At 42.4% G+C, this 20,513-nt stretch overlaps 1 protein-coding gene across 6 annotated transcripts in view; it reads left to right on the top strand.

Moving 5' to 3' along the window:
• AFF4 (AF4/FMR2 family member 4) overlaps positions 1-20,513 on the top strand; it is a 116,747-nt gene that overhangs the window by 20,273 nt on the left and 75,961 nt on the right. For all 6 annotated transcript variants that reach the window (XM_044280838.1, XM_044280836.1, XM_044280834.1 and 3 more), the window contains exon 2: positions 12,014-12,101. The gene's annotated coding sequence lies outside the window, so the exon portion shown is untranslated. The remainder of the gene's footprint in view (positions 1-12,013; positions 12,102-20,513) is intronic.

The following is a 20,513-nucleotide window of genomic DNA, read 5'->3' as shown; positions in this document are numbered from 1 at the left end:
CCGCGTCCGTTGTCCCTGTTTCCCTTCAGCAAAAAAAAAGTGCATGTCCTACTTTTTTCACGTTTGCGGCTAAGGATAGGCATTTATTACAAGGGATCTGTGGGTGGATGCACAATTTGCTGACGCAAAAAGCAACCGTCATGTGCATGAGGCCTATGGGTGTACTGGTGTATACTCCTAGTGTTTGCACACTATCCCTTTTTTGTTTCACCCCCCCCCCCCCCTCTGTCTTATCCTATTTCTCCTTGAGTTTGTGTTTTTGCTTTTCGCTTATCCCCTGGGCAGTCGGCTGGACACCCTTGCATGGTCAAGCTTGTCTCCTTAATTAGGGGATTTAATATCCCAGATAAGAGGTCAAAGATATTGTCGGAATTACAAAAAGAAAAAGCTCTGGTAATACTATTGCAGGTAACGCATTTTAAGACACACCATGTCCCACTTTTTAGCTTGAAAAATTATACCACCTGGTTCCACAGCACTAATCCCGATGCTAAATCCAAGGGGGTTTTCATTGCTTTGCACAAATCTTTCTCTTGTTCTGTTTATAGATAACAGATCCTGTGACAAAGGAAGATATGTCTTAGTCAAGCTGGCAGTCTAGGGGGGAACGTACACAATTGGTAATATATATTTGCCAAATTCAGGACCGGGTAAGACTTTTGCCACTGTGATGTCCAGATTGGACTCCTTCATAGAGGGGGTTCTCCTTCTTGGGGGTGATTCCAATCTGACTTTGAATCCAAAGCTTGACACCTCTTTGGGCAGATCTCTAGTGCCACTCTCGACGATATCCAGGGTACGTGCGATCCTACACAGCAGGAGACTAGTGGATGTATGGAGAGCTCTGCATCCAGGGGTCGAGATTGCTCTTTCTACTCACTGGCCTATATCACTTACAGCAGGATTGATTTGTTCGCCATTTCTCATCATGCTCACAATTTTCAGCCTAAAGCTACCATTGTCTCAGCTTTGTGGTCCGATCATGCACCCATATCCCTTACCCTTGAATTACCTTATATGGTGACCAAGGTGTGGACATGGCGCCTAGAGGAGACGATTAGGGACTTCATGGTGACCCACAGCCCTTGCTCTGCAGTGGGTAGCACTAAAATGTGTGATCAGTTGCACATTCATACAGCACGGGTTCAGATTGAAGAGAGAAAGGAAAGCACATAATCAAAAGCTTGTAAGATCGATTGCCCGAACTGGAATCCCTACATAAACTATCTCTTACCCCCTGCTCTCTTGGCTGAGTTGACAGCAGTAACGGATAATCTAAAAGTAGCTATAGACATACGATCCATTCTTTCCAGAGAGCGCTTTCATCGGTTTTTTTTTAATATAAGGCCAACAAGTGTGGAAGTGTGCTTGCTAAGGCTACTTTCACACTAGCGTTCGGGGCTCCGCTTGTGGGTTCCGTTTGAAGGCTCTCACAAGCGGCTCCGAACGGATCCGTGCAGCCCTAATGCATTCTGAGTGGATGCGGATCTGCTCAGAATGCATCAGTCTGGCACCGTTTGTCCTCCGCTCAGCAGGAGCTCTTTTTTTTTCTTTTCTTTTTCTTTTCCTTTTCCTTTTTCTTTTCTTTTCTTTTCTTTCCCCCAGCAACTCCTAACAGGGATGGCCAACCTGAGGCTCTCTAGCTGTTGCAAAACTACAACTCCCATCATGCCCGGGCAGTCTACAGCTATCAGCCTACAGCAGGGCATGGTGGACAACAGCTGGAGAGCCGCAGGTTGGCCATGCCTGTCCTAGAAGATCGTAGATCTTCCTACATGATTGAGACAGCTTTGCCAGGGGTTTCAACAAAGCAGAGTGAAGACTTAGCTAAAGCCTTTCACAGAACCAGTACAGACGGTTGTCTCCTCTCTTAAAGGAAAGGAAAACCCTGGTCCAGACAGCTTGCTTCACAGCCACCCTTTTCAAGAAATACCATGAATTACTACTCCCTTTCCTCACTAAAGTTTTCAATAGCATTTCCCCAACATGCCCTTTTTCCAAGCAGTCCCTGGAAGCTCACATAGTAGTCATAACCATGCCAAACAAAGATGGTACTATATGTAGTAATTATAGGCCGATAGCTTTGTTAAATTGTGATATTAAGATCTATTCTAAAATCCTGTCAGATTAAGAAAAATTATTCCTGAAATTATCAAGAGATCAAGTAGGATTTGTCTCTGGTACCCATACGCACTATTACCCTAATTTCGCAAGTTCAGAAGCAAAGGACTCCCATGTGCCTGATGTCAGTGGATGCCGAAAAAGCATTCGATAGGGTACACTGGCAGTTCACTTTGGCATCCTTAAGGCCTCATGCATTCGAGGATCCGTTTTTTTTCCACAGATCCCTTGTAATAAATGCCTATCCTTGTCCGCAAATGTGAAATAAAGTAGGACATGCACTATTTTTATTTATTTTTTGCTGAAGGGAAACGCTGACGATGGACAATTTGAAGCATTACGTCAGAACGCTACCTTTTAGCATGATGTCTTGGTTGGGATACGCCCAGATAAATTCCTTTTTAGAGCTACATTTTCCAAGGAGGGTTTGGGCCCACTGATGAATTTTAACAAATTATGCCTACAATCAGTGGAAAATAGAGGTATCTTGTCCACATTGTATGGAGTACTTCTGGACCTCCATAGTGGGGAGAGAGCCCAAATTTTTTCATAAATGGGAATCTGACTTGCAGGTCTGATTCACTGAGGCAGGAGGTGAGGAAGTGTACGTTCTCCCATGGAATATCACTGGCGGTGCAGGTCAAAGAGAAGAATTACAAAATTCTCTCTAGATGGTACTACTGTCCTACCACACTACACCATATGTTTCCCTCTGTTTCAGAGAGGTGCTGGAGATGCGAAAGAGATAGGGGTTCCCTACTACATATATGGTGGAGTTGCCCGACAATTCACACGTTCTGTGATCAAATTTTGCAGATATACGCTAAATACTCTGGCAAGATGATTCCTAACACTCCCCCATTAACCCTGCTGTCTCTTACTACTGGCTCCCTTGCCCAAGTCAAGAAAGGAGTTCTGAGGCATTTCCTGTCAGCTGCGCACATGGTAATCCCCAGGCATTGGAAGTCTAGTTCCCCACCTACAGTACTTGAATGGACATGGGGGCTAAGGGTACTTTCACATTTGCATCAAAGTTTTCCATGTTGAGTTCCGTCCTAGGGGCTCAATACCGGAAAAGAACTGATCAGTGTTATCCCCATGCATTCTGAATGGAAAGCAATCCGTTCAGGATGTCTTCAGTTTAGTCCTTATTCGGTATCCTGAACACTTTTTTTTCAATTGGAATGTATTGGTGCCGGATCCAGCATTAAAATTGCCGCACTGACTGATCCGGTCTGCGCAGGCCTTTGTCAAATTGCCTGGCGACTGAACTGCCTGCCAGAATCCAGCAACGCAAGTTTGAAAGTACCCTAAGAGAGGGATAAGATAGATAGATAGAGATATATATATATATATATATATATATATATATATATATATATATATATATATATATATATATATATATATATATATATATATATATATATATATATATATATCTATATATATATCTATATCTCTCTCTCTATCTCTCTCTCTATCTCTCTCTCTATCTCTCTCTCTATCTCTCTCTCTATCTCTCTATCTATCTCTCTCTCTATCTCTCTATCTATCTCTCTCTCTATCTATCTCTCTCTCTCTATCTCTCTCTCTCTATCTCTCTCTATCTATCTCTCTCTATCTATCTCTCTCTATCTATCTCTCTCTCTCTATCTATCTCTCTCTCTCTATCTCTCTCTATCTATCTCTCTCTATCTATCTCTCTCTATCTATCTCTCTCTCTCTATCTCTCTCTCTCTATCTCTCTCTATCTCTCTCTCTATCTCTCTCTCTATCTCTCTATCTATCTCTCTATCTATCTCTCTCTCTATCTCTCTATCTATCTCTCTCTCTATCTATCTCTCTCTCTCTATCTCTCTCTCTCTATCTCTCTCTATCTATCTCTCTCTATCTATCTCTCTCTATCTATCTCTCTCTCTCTATCTATCTCTCTCTCTCTATCTCTCTCTATCTATCTCTCTCTATCTATCTCTCTCTATCTATCTCTCTCTCTCTATCTCTCTCTCTCTATCTCTCTCTATCTCTCTCTCTATCTCTCTCTCTCTATATATCTCTCTCTCTCTATATATCTATCTCTCTCTATCTATCTATCTCTCTCTATCTATCTATCTCTCTCGCGAATGGAAGAGTTGATAGCCGATCAGCAAGAAAGTTCTGAGATATTTATAAATAGAACCCTTTTAGTTGCTTGCTTTCCTCGACTCTCTCCAGATTTTGGGAACATTTCTTCAGAATATCAATGAGAAGAAATAGAGTACAGAAGACAGATTTGTAATTATTTTGATTGCAGAAGGCTGTACTAATAGAGATAGTATCGGTGTATATAGACACATTGATAAATGTACGTATTCAATGCAATATATTATTCCAGATATGTAAATCTGCAACTTGGATCCTGCGTGGTCCTGTATTTGAACTGTTCATATAATAGTTGTCCATTATTAGTTATACTGTTATACCTGAAAACCTTTAATAAAAACAGAGTAAACATAATAACAAAACAATACATTTCACCCCCCCCTGATTTGAGCTGTTTGGTGTCGTTCACATCCAGCGCTAATGCTGTCTCTCTAGCAAAAACGCAGCATTTATTACCGAAAGCGGCCTAATCACCCCAGGACCTCTTTACAGTCAATGGGGATCCGGTGGAGAAGTGGATTATCCAGCAACTGCTCTGTGCCAGGAGCCTTCTGGATCTCCTAACTGACGTGAACAAGGCCTTGGTACAGCTGACAGAACATTTTAATATGCAGCGTAAGGTCCTGGAATTCTTGTGTTTATTAGATTAACATCACGAGGGGCATTTATCAAAATAGGTGTAAAGGAAAACTGGCTTAGTTACCCATAGCAACCAATCAGATTCCACCTTTCATTTTCCAAAGGAGCTGTGAAAATGAAAGGTTAAATCTGATTGGCTGTTCTGGGAACTAAGCCAGTTCTACTTCACACCAGTTTGATAAATCTCCCCCTATGTCTTCACGTTTAAACTCTGAGGGGAGTAATGCTAATAGAAGTGCTGTGTGTTGCATACCAACTAGAATATATATAGTAAGTGATTACGGTGATATTACTTTGCGGACTCCTGAAACTGTTGCTTTGAGCGTGACTGGTCAGACTGCTCATTTGACTTCTTAGCAATAAATGGATTCTCTTGAAGCGTGATAAACTTGCACTGATCTGACCTCAGTCTGTGCTTAGCCGTTGTTGTATAGTCATATTTTATAGTTCTCAGTCATGAACTTAATTGTTAAAGCCATAATCCAAAACTGCCTTACTAATGGAATCGGAACAGTGAGCACATTTATATTAGAAAAAAAACCAAGGATAATTTTATTTAAAAGGGTACTCTACCCACTGTTTTTACTTTAATAAGATGGCTTATTAGACAGATTTGCATAGAAAACAGAAGCTCATTCTTCTCGGTGTCCGCTTGCTCCTCTATAGCTGCCTCTTAAAGGTGTTATATGATTGGTGTAAATAATGAAAATCTGACATCCTATAGTACATGCCAATCTTTGTAACAAAGCTAGAACCAGCCCTGTACCTCACAAGGATCCAGATATCTCCCCATTCATTGCTCTGCTAGATTTTATATCAAGCTCACAGCTCAGGGGGAGTGTCTTTTCTGCTGCAGCTAAGGGGCGTGTCTCAGCTCCCCCTATCACAGCTCAGGAGGCCGTTTAAGGCTGAAACTGAGCATGTGCAGCCATCTCGGTGAGCAGGACAAAGAAATAAGAAGAAAAAAAACACAGCAGGTTGCGCTATACAAAAAAACCAAAACAAAAACATTTTATTGAATAACTTAGTGGCTATACAAAATGTTTAAATTAAATCTGTCACCAGGATAATCGCAATTGAAGTAAATCCATGGCCTTATATAGCACTTAGTACCTTATTTCCAGAGGTCTTTATTCCAGCAATAGATGTTTTTTATCCTCTGAAGATCCTGTTTATTTGGTATGCAAATGAGCCAGTGAGGTGCCCAGAGGGGTGTCACTCTTGCAGGAAGGAAACCAGACACGCCCCCTGCCACAATGTGTCCACCCACTCCTCCTAAATCACAATCAAGCCATAACTCTTGCCCTTTTTCACTGCTCCCAGAATGAGGGTGGGCTTGCCTGGGCTCCTTCCTGCAAGAGTGACGGCACCTTACTGTCTCATTTGCATACCAAATAAACTGTATTTTGAGAAGATAGAAAACATCTGAAACAAATGCACATCTGGAAATAAGGTACTAAATGCCATTAGGCTATGGCTTTACTTCAATAACGATTATCCTGGTGACAGACTTCTTTTAATTACATGCAATTACAAAAGTGATCCAGGTGCTGGTTTGAAAAATGTATAATATTTTTCGTGGGACAACCCCTTTAAAGAGAACCAGTCACAACAACTTGTAATTTTATACGTTTATATCTCAGCTTTTTCTCAATTGAAGACCTCTATCAATGACTGATAGCATTATCTGGGTAACTATATGTACATAGGATATCAGTCACTGATAACACCTCCCCTGTGTACAACTATCAGTGATTGACAGCTATCTATGTAATCACACTTAGGGCTGTTTCACACGAGCAGATGCCATGCGTGACATCCGCTGCGTGAATGACAGCCAAGACCCGATGTGGACAGCAGAAGCACGGAGCAGTAACATGACTGATAATGCTCCGTGCCCCTCTGTGATCTCTTTACTACGAAATCACAGTGAGATAAAGTTGTCATTGTGATTTCGTAGTAAAGAGATCACAGAGAGGCACGGAGCATTATCATTCACGTTACTGCTCCGTGCTTCTGCTGTCCGCATCGGGTCTTGGCTGTCGTTCACGCAGCGGATGTCAAGCACGGCATCCACTCGTGTGAAACAGCCCTTAGGGTTCTTTCACACTAGCGTTAAAGCTTTCCGGTATTGAGTTCCGTTCTAGGGGCTCAATGCTGGGAAGAAAAAAAAAACGCTTTAGTTTTATCCTAATACATTCTGAATGGAAAGCAATCCGTTCAGGATGCATGAGGATGTCTTCAGTTCAGTTCTTTTACGGTATTTGGACGGAGAAAAAACTGCAGCATGCAAATTCCGGAACACTTGCAGGCATTACTTTCCATTGAAATGCATTAATGCTGGTTCTGGAAAAACTGATCCGGTTTTCCAGTTTGTGCATGTGCAGACCTTTTTTAAAAATGTGAAAAAAAATATATACCGGATCTTTTTTTTCTGGATGACACCAGAGAGATGGATCCTGTATTGCAATGCATTTGTGAGACTGATCCACATCCGAATCAGTCTACAAATGCTATCCGTTTGCATATGGATTTCTGGATCCGGCAGGCAGTTCTGGCAACAGAACTGCCTGCCGGATACGCGCAACGCAAGTGTGAAAGTACCCTAAGGCTCCATTCACATGTCCGTAGTGTATTGCGGATCCTCAATACACCCGGCTGGCACCCCCATAGAACTGTCTATTCTTCTCTGCAATTGCGGACAAGAATAGGACAGGCTCTATTATTTTTTTTTTTTTTCCAGAGCTGTGGCCCCAAAGATCGGGGCTGCGCTCTGGAAATGCGTATGCGGAGAGCACATAGTGTGCTCTCCGCATCCATTCTGTCCCCATAGAGAAGCAGTGGGTCCGCACCCGTTACGCAGTTTGCGGAACGAATGCGGTTCCATTCTACGGACGTGTGAATGGACCTTTACACAGAGAATGCTATCAATCACTGATGATGCCTCCCCAGTGTACAACTATCAGTGACTGACAGCTGTCTATGTATACACACTTAGGCCTCATGCACACGACCGTTGTGTGATTTGCGGTCCGCAATTTGCAAAATGGCACAGACAGCCATTGATATACTGCCTATGCTTGTCCGCAAAACAGACAAGAATAGGACAGGTTGTTTTTTGTGGACCATGGAACAGAGCAACCGGATGCGGACAGCACACAGAGTTCTGTCCGCATCTTTTGCGGCCCCATTGAAGTGAATGGGTCCGCATCCAAGCCTCAAAAACTGCGGGTCGGATGCGGACCAAAACTGTTGTGTGCATGAGGCATTACACAGAGAATGCTATCAATCACTGATAACACCTCCCCCGTGTACAACTATCAGTGACTGACCGCTAGGTATGTATACACACTTACACAGAGAATGCTATCAATCACTGATAACACCTCCCCCGTGTACAACTATCAGTGACTAGTAGCTATCTGTGTATACACACTTACACAGAGAATACTATCAATCGCTGATAACACCTCCCCCGTGTACAACTATCAGTGACTGATAGCTATCTATGTATACACACTTACACAGAGAATACTATCAATCACTGATAACACCTCCCCGTGTACAGCTATCAGTGACTAGTAGCTATCTGTGTATACACACTTACACAGAGAATACTATCAATCACTGATAACACCTCCCCGTGTACAGCTATCAGTGACTGACAGCTATCTATGTATACACAATTACACAGAGAATGCTATCAATCACTGATAACACCTCCCCTGTGTACATCTATTAGTGACTAATAGCTATGTATACACACTTACACAGAGAATACTATCAATCACTGATAACACCTCCCCCGTGTACAACTATCAGTGACTAGTAGCTATCTGTGTATACACACTTACACAGAGAATACTATCAATCGCTGATAACACCTCCCCCGTGTACAACTATCAGTGACTGATAGCTATCTATGTATACACACTTACACAGAGAATACTATCAATCACTGATAACACCTCCTCCCCTGTGTACAACTATCAGTGACTGACCGCTAGCTATGTATACACACTTACACAGAGAATACTATCAATCACTGATAACACCTCCCCTGTGTGCTGTTTAACAACCCCATTGAAGCCTAAAAAAACACTCTACATTAGGTAGGGCATCACAAACACAATTGACATACTGTGGATTTTAAAATGCGTCAGCAGGTAAATTTTTGCTTTGCTGGTCCTGTTACAGTTCAGTTCTTCCACACAATAATCTGCATGGAAAAAACCGTGTGTAATTCACAACATGTGCAGGTGCCCCACAACGTGACATGTGACTGGTTTTGTGCACGTGTTTGCAATGGGTGTGGCTGAAATATCTGAACTAAATAATTACAGCACTGCTATATTCGGCTGTCTCTGGAACTCCCATATAGATGAACGGAGTCACAGCGCTAATGATCGACCTACTGATTTGTTCATTTTTGGTGCCCCAATGGGTAAAGAATCCCTGTTCTCGTGATCTGTGGAGGTCCCAGTGCTGGAACCCCCACTGACCTAACATATCCTTTATCCTGTGTGTAGGGGATAACGTGTCACTACTGGAATACCCCTTTTAATTATTGGTGACCTGTCCTGGAGATGTCTGATAAATGAGTAGTAATTCACTGAAGTCTCGCATAACGAAGCATTGGCCCTACAGAGCCTATACGTTTTTAATGCTGTACACAAACAGCTTTAACAAAGCTCTATTTGCTGAGGCCTAAATCGGTGGCTTGCCAAGAGTCTGGGTCTGTTGGTTTGAGGCAGGAGGTGCAGTCAGAGCCGTATCCTGTGGACTGAAGGAAGCGCTGGAATGTTTGTGGCCTGTTCCAGGCCGGCTGCCGAGCACTTGCTGTGGTGGGCTTCATTCCAACACGACCGGGAATTGTGGCACAGCCCTTTATTTTCATAGCTAGAGGCAGTCGTATTTTATGAGTAAATGTCATTGTTAAGCTGTCTTAAAGTGAACCTATCACATTGAAAATGCAGAGCAGATAGATACATAGTTTGAGGGAAAAGATTGTATTCCTTGTAGTTTATTTTTTGAGTCCTAGTTTTTATTGAACATTTACAATAAAGTACTAACAATACGGATAACAGCATCCCAGAAAATCTAGTAACAAAGGAAGTACAAACCTTGTACAGTTCTACCTCTAACCTGAAGAGACAGTTAACAGGAGGTTGCACCTACTTCCTTCTGGGATATATTCAACATGTGCGCAAAAACGTAACGCACCCCACCCGATTGCTCCACATAACTACTGCACCGCACTTGGGGCTTCTTCTGCACAGAAACTGGTGAGGCAGATGGAGAAGACCCTAATCTATGGTTGGGAAGAAGGGGAGTCCTCACTAGCAAAGAGCCATTTATCCCACAGGGCTGTGAATTTTGAGAAACATTTTATCCCCTTCTCAAGGTGAAGTACTTTTAGGCCTCATGCACATGACTGCGCTGTGTTTTGTGGTCCACAAATTGCCGATCGACAAAACACAGATGCTGGACGTGTGCGTTCCGCAATTGGCTAGAAATGCCTATTCTTGTCCGCAAAACAGAGGCTTTACTCTGGGGAGAAACTCCTTAATAACAAGGGAATGCGGATGGATTGAGTCGCGCACAGTCAGCTTCCAGGCCTGAAATGGCAAATGTTGTACACTGAGGTTCCTTGTATCTTATTACTTTTAAAGAGGTTATCCCATGGAAAGTATTCCTCTGTGATAATTAGGACATTTCAAATGACGTTAATGCAATAAACGTGTAATAAAAATATTGTTAGTTTCTTATGTCACTAACCTTCTGGTCCACCTTCTTGCTACTGGTGTGGATTACTCCAGTTGTTTTATTTAATTTGTGGGATAACCCCTGCTGATTCTGGGATTTGGAGTCAAGGAGGTGTTCTAATAGTGACTGACTCCTATCTCTAGGCGCAGTCATTGACAAGACCTCCATGACCTCAAAGTCCAGAACCAGCAGGCGTTTCTTTTAGTGTTCTTTTTTTTTTTGGCTTGGCTTGGCTTGCCTGCATGTATGATGGTTATTTTGCCTACATATCTGCAGTACAATCTCCATAAGCAGAACCTATATATCTGTCACCCATAGGTCCCCATTGTCTTAGCATTTTTATTTTTTATTTTTTTTTTTTACGGCCCAAAAAAATAAAAACGTTGCTGTTTGCCGCCCACATGGAGTGCAAAAGGACTCTTTCTCTCCGCTAGGTGTATTTTGATTTTCGCGGATATTTTTTTGGGTGTAGTAACAGACATACCATAACTTCACGTGTATGTTTCTCGGGCTAGGACTGTCACTTGCAGTGGCTTTTTGCTCTGTGTAAGTACATGCTGTTCTGAAGTTCAGATTCTGAAAATCGGGAGGGGAGACTATCTTCAGGTGTCATGTCAACACATGTGTACAGTGAATTATAAAATGCCGAAGAAGTGCTCTTTATTTATGTCCTTTTATTATTTTCAAGGGACGAAGTGCTGGGATATATATATTTTTTTTTTTATGCTTGGCATAATGCAATCTAGACGTGTGCAGATTCTGTGTTTAGCATCCTGTATTCTAGGAATGAGAAATAATGTGTTAAATCCATGTTGCTGGTCTTATTCTTAGAAGCGTTTTAGCTGTATTAGAGTTGCTGTTATTATATCCAATACTAGAATTTTGTTGTGTCCATTTTGTATTAAATGGGTCTTCACAGATTGACAGCTTATTGCCTCTCAACAGAATATAGGTAGTAAGTATCTGATTATTCCTATGCTGGGACCCTCTGCAATCATGAGAATGGGGTCACCATGTGCTCTGTTTAGATGGAGCAGCATGTGCACTACTGCCCTATTCGCGGTCTATGGAACGGCATAAGATAGCAGGGTGCTATGCTTGTGCTCTCAGGCAGTACTATAGGGTTTGAAGAGAGCGGCAGCTTCCTGGTCACTTCATTCAAACAAAGGATTCTTGTTTTTGTGATTGGTTGGGTCTCAGCAGTCGGATTTCTTCCCCCTGATCAGACACTTATCACCCATCCACAAGATACTGGATAAGTTGAAATTCTGGGACAACCCTAGAGAAGCAAAGAAAAAAAAAACTGAAAAGATAAATGCTATTTTCTTTTTACTGTTCCCATTAGGTACAAGTGTGGGACGACACAACTGTTAGAAGCATGGTTGAAGCGCAGGGATTCATTCTGCACACAGACGGAGTGGTGGTGATAACTGGTAAAGTCCTTACTCTTATTACTATATATATTTTTTTTTTTATGGGAACCATTACATTGAATTTGTATTTACAACATTCCCCATATGTCTGCTTTATGTTTGCAGAATTTTAACCACTTCCCATCTGGGCCATTTGCCCCCTTCCTGACCAGGCCTAATTTTGCAAAACTGACATATCTCACTTTATGTGGTAATAACTTTGGAACGCCTTTATTTATCCAAGTCATTCAGAGATTGTTTTCTCGTGACACATTGTACTTCATGATATACGTCATAAATTTGAGTCAAAATATTTCACCTTTATGAAAAAATCCCAAATTTACCCAAAAATTTTAAAAATTCGCAAATTTCTAAATTTCAATTTCTCTGCTTTTAAAACAGAAAGTGATACCTCATAAAATATTTATTACTTAACATTCCCCATATGTCTACTTTATGTTGGCATCATTTTGGAAATGTCATTTTATTTTTTTAGGACGTTAGAAGGCTTAGAAGTTTAGAAGCAATTCTTCAAATTTTTAAGAAAATTGCCAAAACCCACTTTATAAGGACCAGTTCAGGTCTGAAGTCACTTTGTGGGGCCTACATAGTGGATACCCCCATAAATGACCCCATTGTAGAAACTACACCCCTCAAGGTATTCAAAACCGATTTTACAAACTTTGTTAACCCTTTATGCGTTCTCCATTTTCCTTTAATTCTTGTGGATCAAATTTTTAAATTTCACTTTTTTGGCAGATTTTCCATTTTAATCCAATTTTTTTCTTTAACACATCGATGGTTAACAGCCAAACAAAACTCAATATTTATTACCCAGATTTTGCGGTTTACAGAAACACCCCACATGTGGTCATAAACTGCTGTATGGGCAGGGTGCAGAAGAAAAGGAACTCCACATGGTTTTTAGATGCCATGTCCCATTTGAAGCCCCCTGATGCACCCTTACAGTAGAAACTTCTAAGAAGTGACCCCATTTTGGAAACTAGGGGATAAGGTGCCAGTTTTATTAGTACTATTTTTGGGTACATATGATTTTTTGATCATTCATTAGAACACTTTATGGGGCAAGGTGACCAAAAAATTGGTTGTTTTAGCACAGTTTCTATTTATTTATTTTTACAGCGTTCACCTGAGGGGTTCAGTCAAGTGACATTTTTATAGAGCAGATTGTTACGGACGTGGCGATACCTAATATGTATACTTTTTCTCATTTATTAAAGTTTTACACAATAATAGCATTTTTGAAACAACAAAAATGTTTTACTGTGTCCATGTTCTGAGAGCTATAGTTTATTTTTTATTTTTTGAGAGATTTTTCTTATGTAGGGGCTCATTTTTTGCGGGATGAGGTGACTGTTTTATTGGTACCATTTTGTGGGACATACGCGTTTTTGATCACTTGGTGTTGCACCTTTTGTGATGCAAGGTGACAAAAATTGCTTGTTTTGACACATATTTTATTTTTTATTTTTACGGTGTTCACCCGAGGGGTTAGGTCATGTGATATTTTTATAGAGCTGGTTTTTACGGACGCGGCAATCCCAAATATGTCTATTTTATTTAATTTTTTTTCTATTTTTAAATTATTATTTTTTTTATTCCTTACTTGGGAATTTTTTTTTTTTTTTTTTACCATGTGAAACTTTTTTTTTATTTTTTTTCAGCCCTTTTATTTTTTTTTATTTTTTTTATTTTACACTTTTGGTCCCCCATAAGGTCATACAAGACCTCTGGGGGACATTTGCTTCACTTTTCCTTTTTTTTTTTTCTTTCACTGTTGATTTTCTCCTGTAACTGGGGCTGACATAGTAGCCCCAGTTACAGAAGAAATGTACCCCCCAGAGAGGCTGAAAGACCTCACACAGCTCCTGCACTCTCTGGTCCCGGCGGTCACTTGACCGCCGGGCCGGAACAGGAAGCGCACAGCGCTTCCTGCTCTGCATACACAGCGCTCGGTGAGCGCTGTGTCTGCAGCGATCCGGAAGGCAGGGACACCTGGGAACTGTCCCTGCCTTATCTCTGGGTTGCCCTGCTGTCCCTGACGGAGGGCAACCCGATCAGCAGCTGCACGATTAGCGTGCAGCTGCTGTTTCTGAAAGGACGTTTTAAAACGTGCTTTCAGAAATAGAGGTCCACCCATAGGATGTTTATATCCTATGGGTGGACGGAAAGTGGTTAAGCACCAATTCAGTTATAAAGTGATTTTGAGGGGAAACCATCCATAAATGACTCAATTTTAGAAACTTCGCCCCTCAAATTATTCAAAACTGATGTTACAAACTTTGTTAACCCTTGAAGTGTTCCACAAGAATTATAGGAAAATGGTAGATTTTTTGTGAATCATATTTTTTCTTGCAACATAGCAAGGTTTAACAGAAAAATAAACCTTAGGCTACTTTCACACTAGCGTTCGGGTGTCAACTTGTGAGCTCTGTTTGAAGGGGCTCACAAACGGCCCCGAACGCATCCGTCCAGCACTAATGCATTCTGAGTGGACGCGGATCCGCTCAGAATGCATCAGTCTGGCAGCGTTCAGCCTCTGCTCCACAAGCGGACACCTGAACGCCGCCTGGCCGTGCGGAGGCAAGCGGATCCGTCCAGACTTACAATGTCAGTCAATGGGGACGGATCCGTTTGAATATGACACACTATGGCTCAATTTTCAAACGGATCCGTCCCCCATTGACTTTCAATGTAAAGTCTGGACGGATCCTTCTGAGGCTACTTTGACACTTAGAATTTTTTTTACAATATAATGCAGACGGATCCGTTCTGAACGCAAGTGTGAAAGTAGCCTTAATATACATTACTCTGATTCTGCAGTTTACAGAAATACCCCATATGTGGTGGTAAACTGCTCTATGGGCACGTGGCAGTGGTCAGAACGAAAGGAGCGACATATGGATTTTGGAGGCAGATTTCGCTTGAATGGTTTTTAGGCACCATTTTGTATTTTATAGAGACCCTGGCGTACCCGTACAGTGGAAACCCTCAAAAAGTGACCCCATTTTTTAAACTACACCCCTTAAAGAATATATTAAGGGGGGTACTGAGCACTTTTTTCTTGGGCGATTGTCTTAGGTAGGGGCTCTTTTTTGCAGGGAGGAGATGATTGTTTGATTGGTACCATTTTGGGGTACATTCTGATTGCCTTTTTTTTTTTTTTTTTTTTTTTTTTACGGCATTCATGTGAAATTCTTTAGAGCTGGTCGATACGGATGCAGCGATATCAAATATGTCTACTTAAAAACAAACAAAAAACAACAACTTTATTTTGAGAAAAGGACGCTTATTTTTTATTTTATTTTTTCCACTCTGGGACTTCAACTTTTGGGTGTCTGATCCCCTGTACAATGCATTTCAATACTTCTGTATTGTAATGCATTGGCTGTAAGTGTATTACACACTGTAATACACTTCAGCCTGCTCACCTTTGAGATCCAGGGGGCTGGATCTCACAGGCTCACAGGGTAGGCAGCCACGACATCGGCTCCCAGTCACAGCAGCATGGGTTGCATGTGTACCATATACTGCCAGACAGTAAAAGAAGTCCCCCATGCATTTGGATGCAGTTAGGCTCCATTCAGACGTCCGTGTGCGTTTTGCGGATCCACAAAACACGGACACATAAGAATAAGACGTGTTCTATTTTTTGGGGGATCGGGCCGCACATCGTGGGTCTGCAAAATGCAGAACGGAATTGCAGACGTGTGAATGGAGCCTTAGGCTGTCAGAGGCATGTGTCAAAAAACGGTACCCCTTTGGTATACATTAGCCTGTTAATGTCTATTGCCACTGGGATGTATATACACTGACCATGCACCACACACTGGTTGTCCATTGAGCATTAGAGTCCAGCAGCTTTATTTGTAGTGAAAGGGAAATATTTTTTACACCCATAACATGCCTTTTGTTTGACACCTATTGGAAGTTCAGACCCCACCAATCAAACATGGCTTCTCTTTGAGCAGAGAAGTGTTTGCTGTCTGTACCTGCCTGTTCAGTGGGCCAGCTGTACTAATCCTATAGGTGGTGTAAACTTAGGTTGTCTAAACCCGCAGCAGAGTTATCACAGTGGTATATAATGAATGAATAATTTTGAATAAGGGCACGATCGTATCCATTTTGCAGCCCTCTATTTGGGGAGATCCGCAAAAACACTGATACAAGCTGAGTACGTGGCCTCCATTTCTTCATGGCTGTCTTAGGCCGCACCACTTTTCCGAAATCCCAAGCCCTAGGCCTAGGCGCTGATGCAGCAAATTGTGCCACATTTTTGGGGTTATTTTGCTACAATGTAGGAGCGTTTGCATTAGTAATTGTGCACCAGAGTGTTTTTCAGCCTCTCCAGATATTATTATGTGGTAAGTGTGTTTCAGAAATTTATGCCGTCAAGCCAATCACCTGACTGTGGCTTGCAGAGAAACCTATATGCTTTCCGCCAACACAACCCTGTTTTCATTCTCAGTCAGAAACATTCGCTAAATATCTGCCCCGTGTGAACACACCTTTGTACAGAGATGACAAGTCCTGTGTGTGTGTGCAGGCGCGGATTAGTTTTTCAGGTCCTGATTTTACTTTTGGCTGTGTGGTGGCTAATGGTTGTGTCTGGTCGCAGAGCTGTGCATGGGTGGGAGAGGAGGGAGCGCATACCAGGGGATTGCATTTCTATCTTTCCAGGAAACCCTTCCCATTTGCTTTCTAATGTTAATACACTTGGTTATGAGAGGAAGTTACAAATCCAAGGCATTCAGTAAGTTTATATTATCAAGCATTGTCTAAAGTCTGATTATATGCTGACGCTCCCTGTCGTCTTGTAAAACATTGAAATTCTGTCTCCAATGTAAATCTATTTCTTTGAATACACATCCATACCGCCCATGCAGATTTGACAGTATATACATTGTTACTCCTCGGTGAGGTGCACAGTAGTAAATGTTACTCAGTATGCGGCAGGAAGTGGTGAGTTGTACATTTGGGTTTTCTACGTCAGCGAGTCCGTTCTGTTGTCTCCAGTTTTCTTTTCCTTATCCCTGTGACTGAAAGTGATTTGCATAAGCAAAATCTTTTTAAGACTTGATTTACAATTCCTTTCCCGTGCTGCAGGAAGCGGGTGGAAAGTCTTAATCCCGTCGGTAGCCGCTCCAGCCTTGTGATTGAGTTGAAAATTGAGCTTTGGCAACCATGCTCTTCACTTGTGGAGAGACAAGGGCCATTGTGAACGTGTCCCGTGAAGCATGGAGTGTCTTCAGAAGTGCAAGTAGCATGACGGTCTTGGTGATGCAGAAGGTCAACACAGGATGAAAACAATAATTGTGCCAAAGAACAGGCAGGTCACAACCTGTCACATAGTAAATATCTGATCAGTCAATAATGACCCTTGGGATCCTGTGTTACCACCGGTATTATAGTCCAAAGTTGCATTCACAGGGGGTTATTTATTCTGAAATGCGCCTAGATTAGGCCGACTCCTCAACATAACTGTGGCGGATCCACCGCCAGTGCAGGCCCTTACAACGCTGGTCTTAATAAATGGACTGTCACGGGATTTGAGGTGCATGAAGGAGAACTAGGACATCAATCAACTGGACCTGGGCGTGCCAAAGGGTGAGAAGATGGAGCCTCTCGGTGCTGAAGCAGTGCCCTATTAGCACTTAGAGGCTAATTTGCATATTATAAAAGTCATTATTTAGCGTGGACAGCGGCAGGCAGGGAGTTATAAAGCCCACTGTTATGTACTGCTGACATTAGCACATCGCTAATATCAGTCAGCTACATAACGTTGTTTCTCATGACAGAAACCCTTTAAAGGGAACCCACAGAGAGTGCTCTTAGTGCCACCTCTGGCACCCGTGCCATAGGTTTGCCACCTCTGTCCTAGGGGTAACTGCAACCCCCTTCCTGCTAATGTGTACAGAGCCTTACATGTAAAGTAAAAGCAGACCTGATCTAATAAGCTGAAGAAATCCAGCGAAGAGTTAATGCAGCTACACGTGACCATTATTACTTCCTGCTCCATTAGGATGAGCAGGCAAACATTGCATGGATTAGCCCTTTGTGTGACGGTAAGGAGAGGACATTTCTCTTCCTCCAATGTCTTCCAGGCTCTTGCTGGTATAGCTCAACCAGCGTCTGACATCCGGTATATGTTCAGTAAGGCTACAACTGTATCCGTGTTGCAGATCTGCAAAGTGGGGATGTGCTTCTTGTACATCCCTCGCTTTTCGTAGGCCCCATTGTAAAAATTGCCTATTCTTGTCTGCAATATGGACAAGACTAGGACATGTTTTATACAGATGCGGGCAGCACACTAGGGACATAGAAATGAATGGGTTTGTGTGTGATTTTCTAAAGATGCAGATTTGGATTTGGTCCGAAAATACGTTGTGGGAGTGTAGCCTAAAACCAAGGGTTTGTAACCTGATCTTTTCTTCCCCCGTACGGATCCGTTCTAGGTGGTGGCAATGCGATCCCGAGACTTATTTTACAGGAGGGGAATAAAATAAAAAAAAGTGCATGTTCCCTGGTTGATGGGTGCCAGTAGAGGGGAGTGAGCACTGTTCCTTCCCGATCATTAGCCTATGTAAAATGCTATGCATAATTGAATGGAGATTCCCATCTCAGAATGCTACGACTAACTGCAGGTCTCCCCATGCGTTCAAAGATGGGGTCTTGCAGCGGTACTCACTGTCGGTTCTGCAGTGCTCCATAAGTCCTATAAAAGTGAGTGGACCTACCGCTTCGGTCTGGGACCCTCCCCAATCTGATTTATCTCCTGTTCTTTGGGTAGGTGCTAAATACTTTACATCTGATAGTCCCTTTAATCCACTTTATCTGGAGACAGCGGTTCGGCCTCAGGATGTACAGAAGGTTTCCATTCTCACACAGTATATCAAACAAGGGGTGAGGAATGTCAGCACCACAGAGTATTCAGAAATTGCCTAACTTTTCATAAATTAAACGCCATAAAAATGGGCCCATCCTTTAAAGGGGTTTTCCCATGACTCCATTCACAGGACAAGGGATAAGTGTCTTGGTGGGTGTGTGACTGATGGAGCCGCTGCTTCAGATGGGGGGAACTAAGGGTCCCTGTTCTCATAATTGGCAGGGGCACCAGAGGATTGACCTCCCGCTTATCCTGGTAATGTGTTTGTAACGGGATGCGCCCTTTAAATGTTGAGCTATAATTGTATGAAGACAAGCGGCACCCCCACCGCTCAGCTGTTTGAAGAGGAGGCGCCGCCATTTCCTGGTCTTGACACTACGTGTCGTCTCCTGTCTAGTGGCGGCGTTGTGTAATTACAAGCACTCGCTCCATTCAAGGTCTGCAAAAATGGCGGCCAGCAGAATACATACGGTGCAGAAGGCTTTTGTCTTGTGCTGGTTCACAGGGAGTTCCTGGAGAATTTGCTTTCCCCACACTATTAGATTTATATTGGGGTATTACATTTTTGGTCATTGCCTAATAATGGAACATGTGGATTCAGGTATAGTTCTCTGCCCTGCATACATGCAGGAGATTTGGTATTGGAAGGTCACTTTTCATAAACGCTAGGTGCCCTGCACTGTACTGATATTTTTAGAACAGACCTGTCGGTGGGTTTTGGCGCAGTGTTCTAGTGAGGGGAAATGTATTGTGTATGCTGATAAGTTCTGTTAGCTGGAGATAACTCTGACTAATTCATTGATAGGACAGTTTGATTAGCATCCTGTTTCCATTAGCAAAGGAAATTACTTTGTGGTACACGAAGGTTGGTTAGGTTACCACCGCAAGTTCTAAAGACTGGCTGCTGCTCCTAGTGCTGCCCAATTTTCATGATTTACCACAAATGAGGTAATTAAACCATGTTTCAAATCCGAACAGAAAAGGGTGGTCCTCTTTGGACGGTCCTTTTTAGTTAGAAGGCCCCCAGTGATCTGCTTCACTACGGAAATGACGGCTTTTGGCACAAAAATGTGAAGCCGATAGTGCCAAAGCTGCCCAATCTGCTGCAGAACCACTTACATTGCACACAGATTTTGGGGCAGATTTCATCCTCTGCTGATGTTTCTGTAAGAGTACAAGTAAACAGCGACACATTTGCTATTCAGGGCTCAGTCACAGCACACGTAGGATTCCCTTCATTTCTATGGGATCGCCATGATGCCCCTGCAATCCTGGCCAACACAGAATTCTGCTTATTGCTGCAGATTCCTTACTGAAAAGCCATGGTGAATTACGTTAGCGCTAATCTGCAATTGGTTTCCATCTGTGGCAGGAATCTGAGTTTTCACTTTGGATTTCTGGCTCAGATTATCTAAAATAAAAAAAATTAAATTAAAAAAAAAAATACACAAATGGCTCGCCTATGACATGTCTTTTCCATGTCATCATTGCTGATTAGTCCTCCTGTGTTAAGGGTGGGGATCAGA

The sequence above is a fragment of the Bufo gargarizans genome, chromosome 2, assembly GCF_014858855.1.
Source record: "Bufo gargarizans isolate SCDJY-AF-19 chromosome 2, ASM1485885v1, whole genome shotgun sequence".
Taxonomy (NCBI): domain Eukaryota; kingdom Metazoa; phylum Chordata; class Amphibia; order Anura; family Bufonidae; genus Bufo; species Bufo gargarizans.
This window is presented reverse-complemented; position numbering and strand designations above follow the sequence as displayed.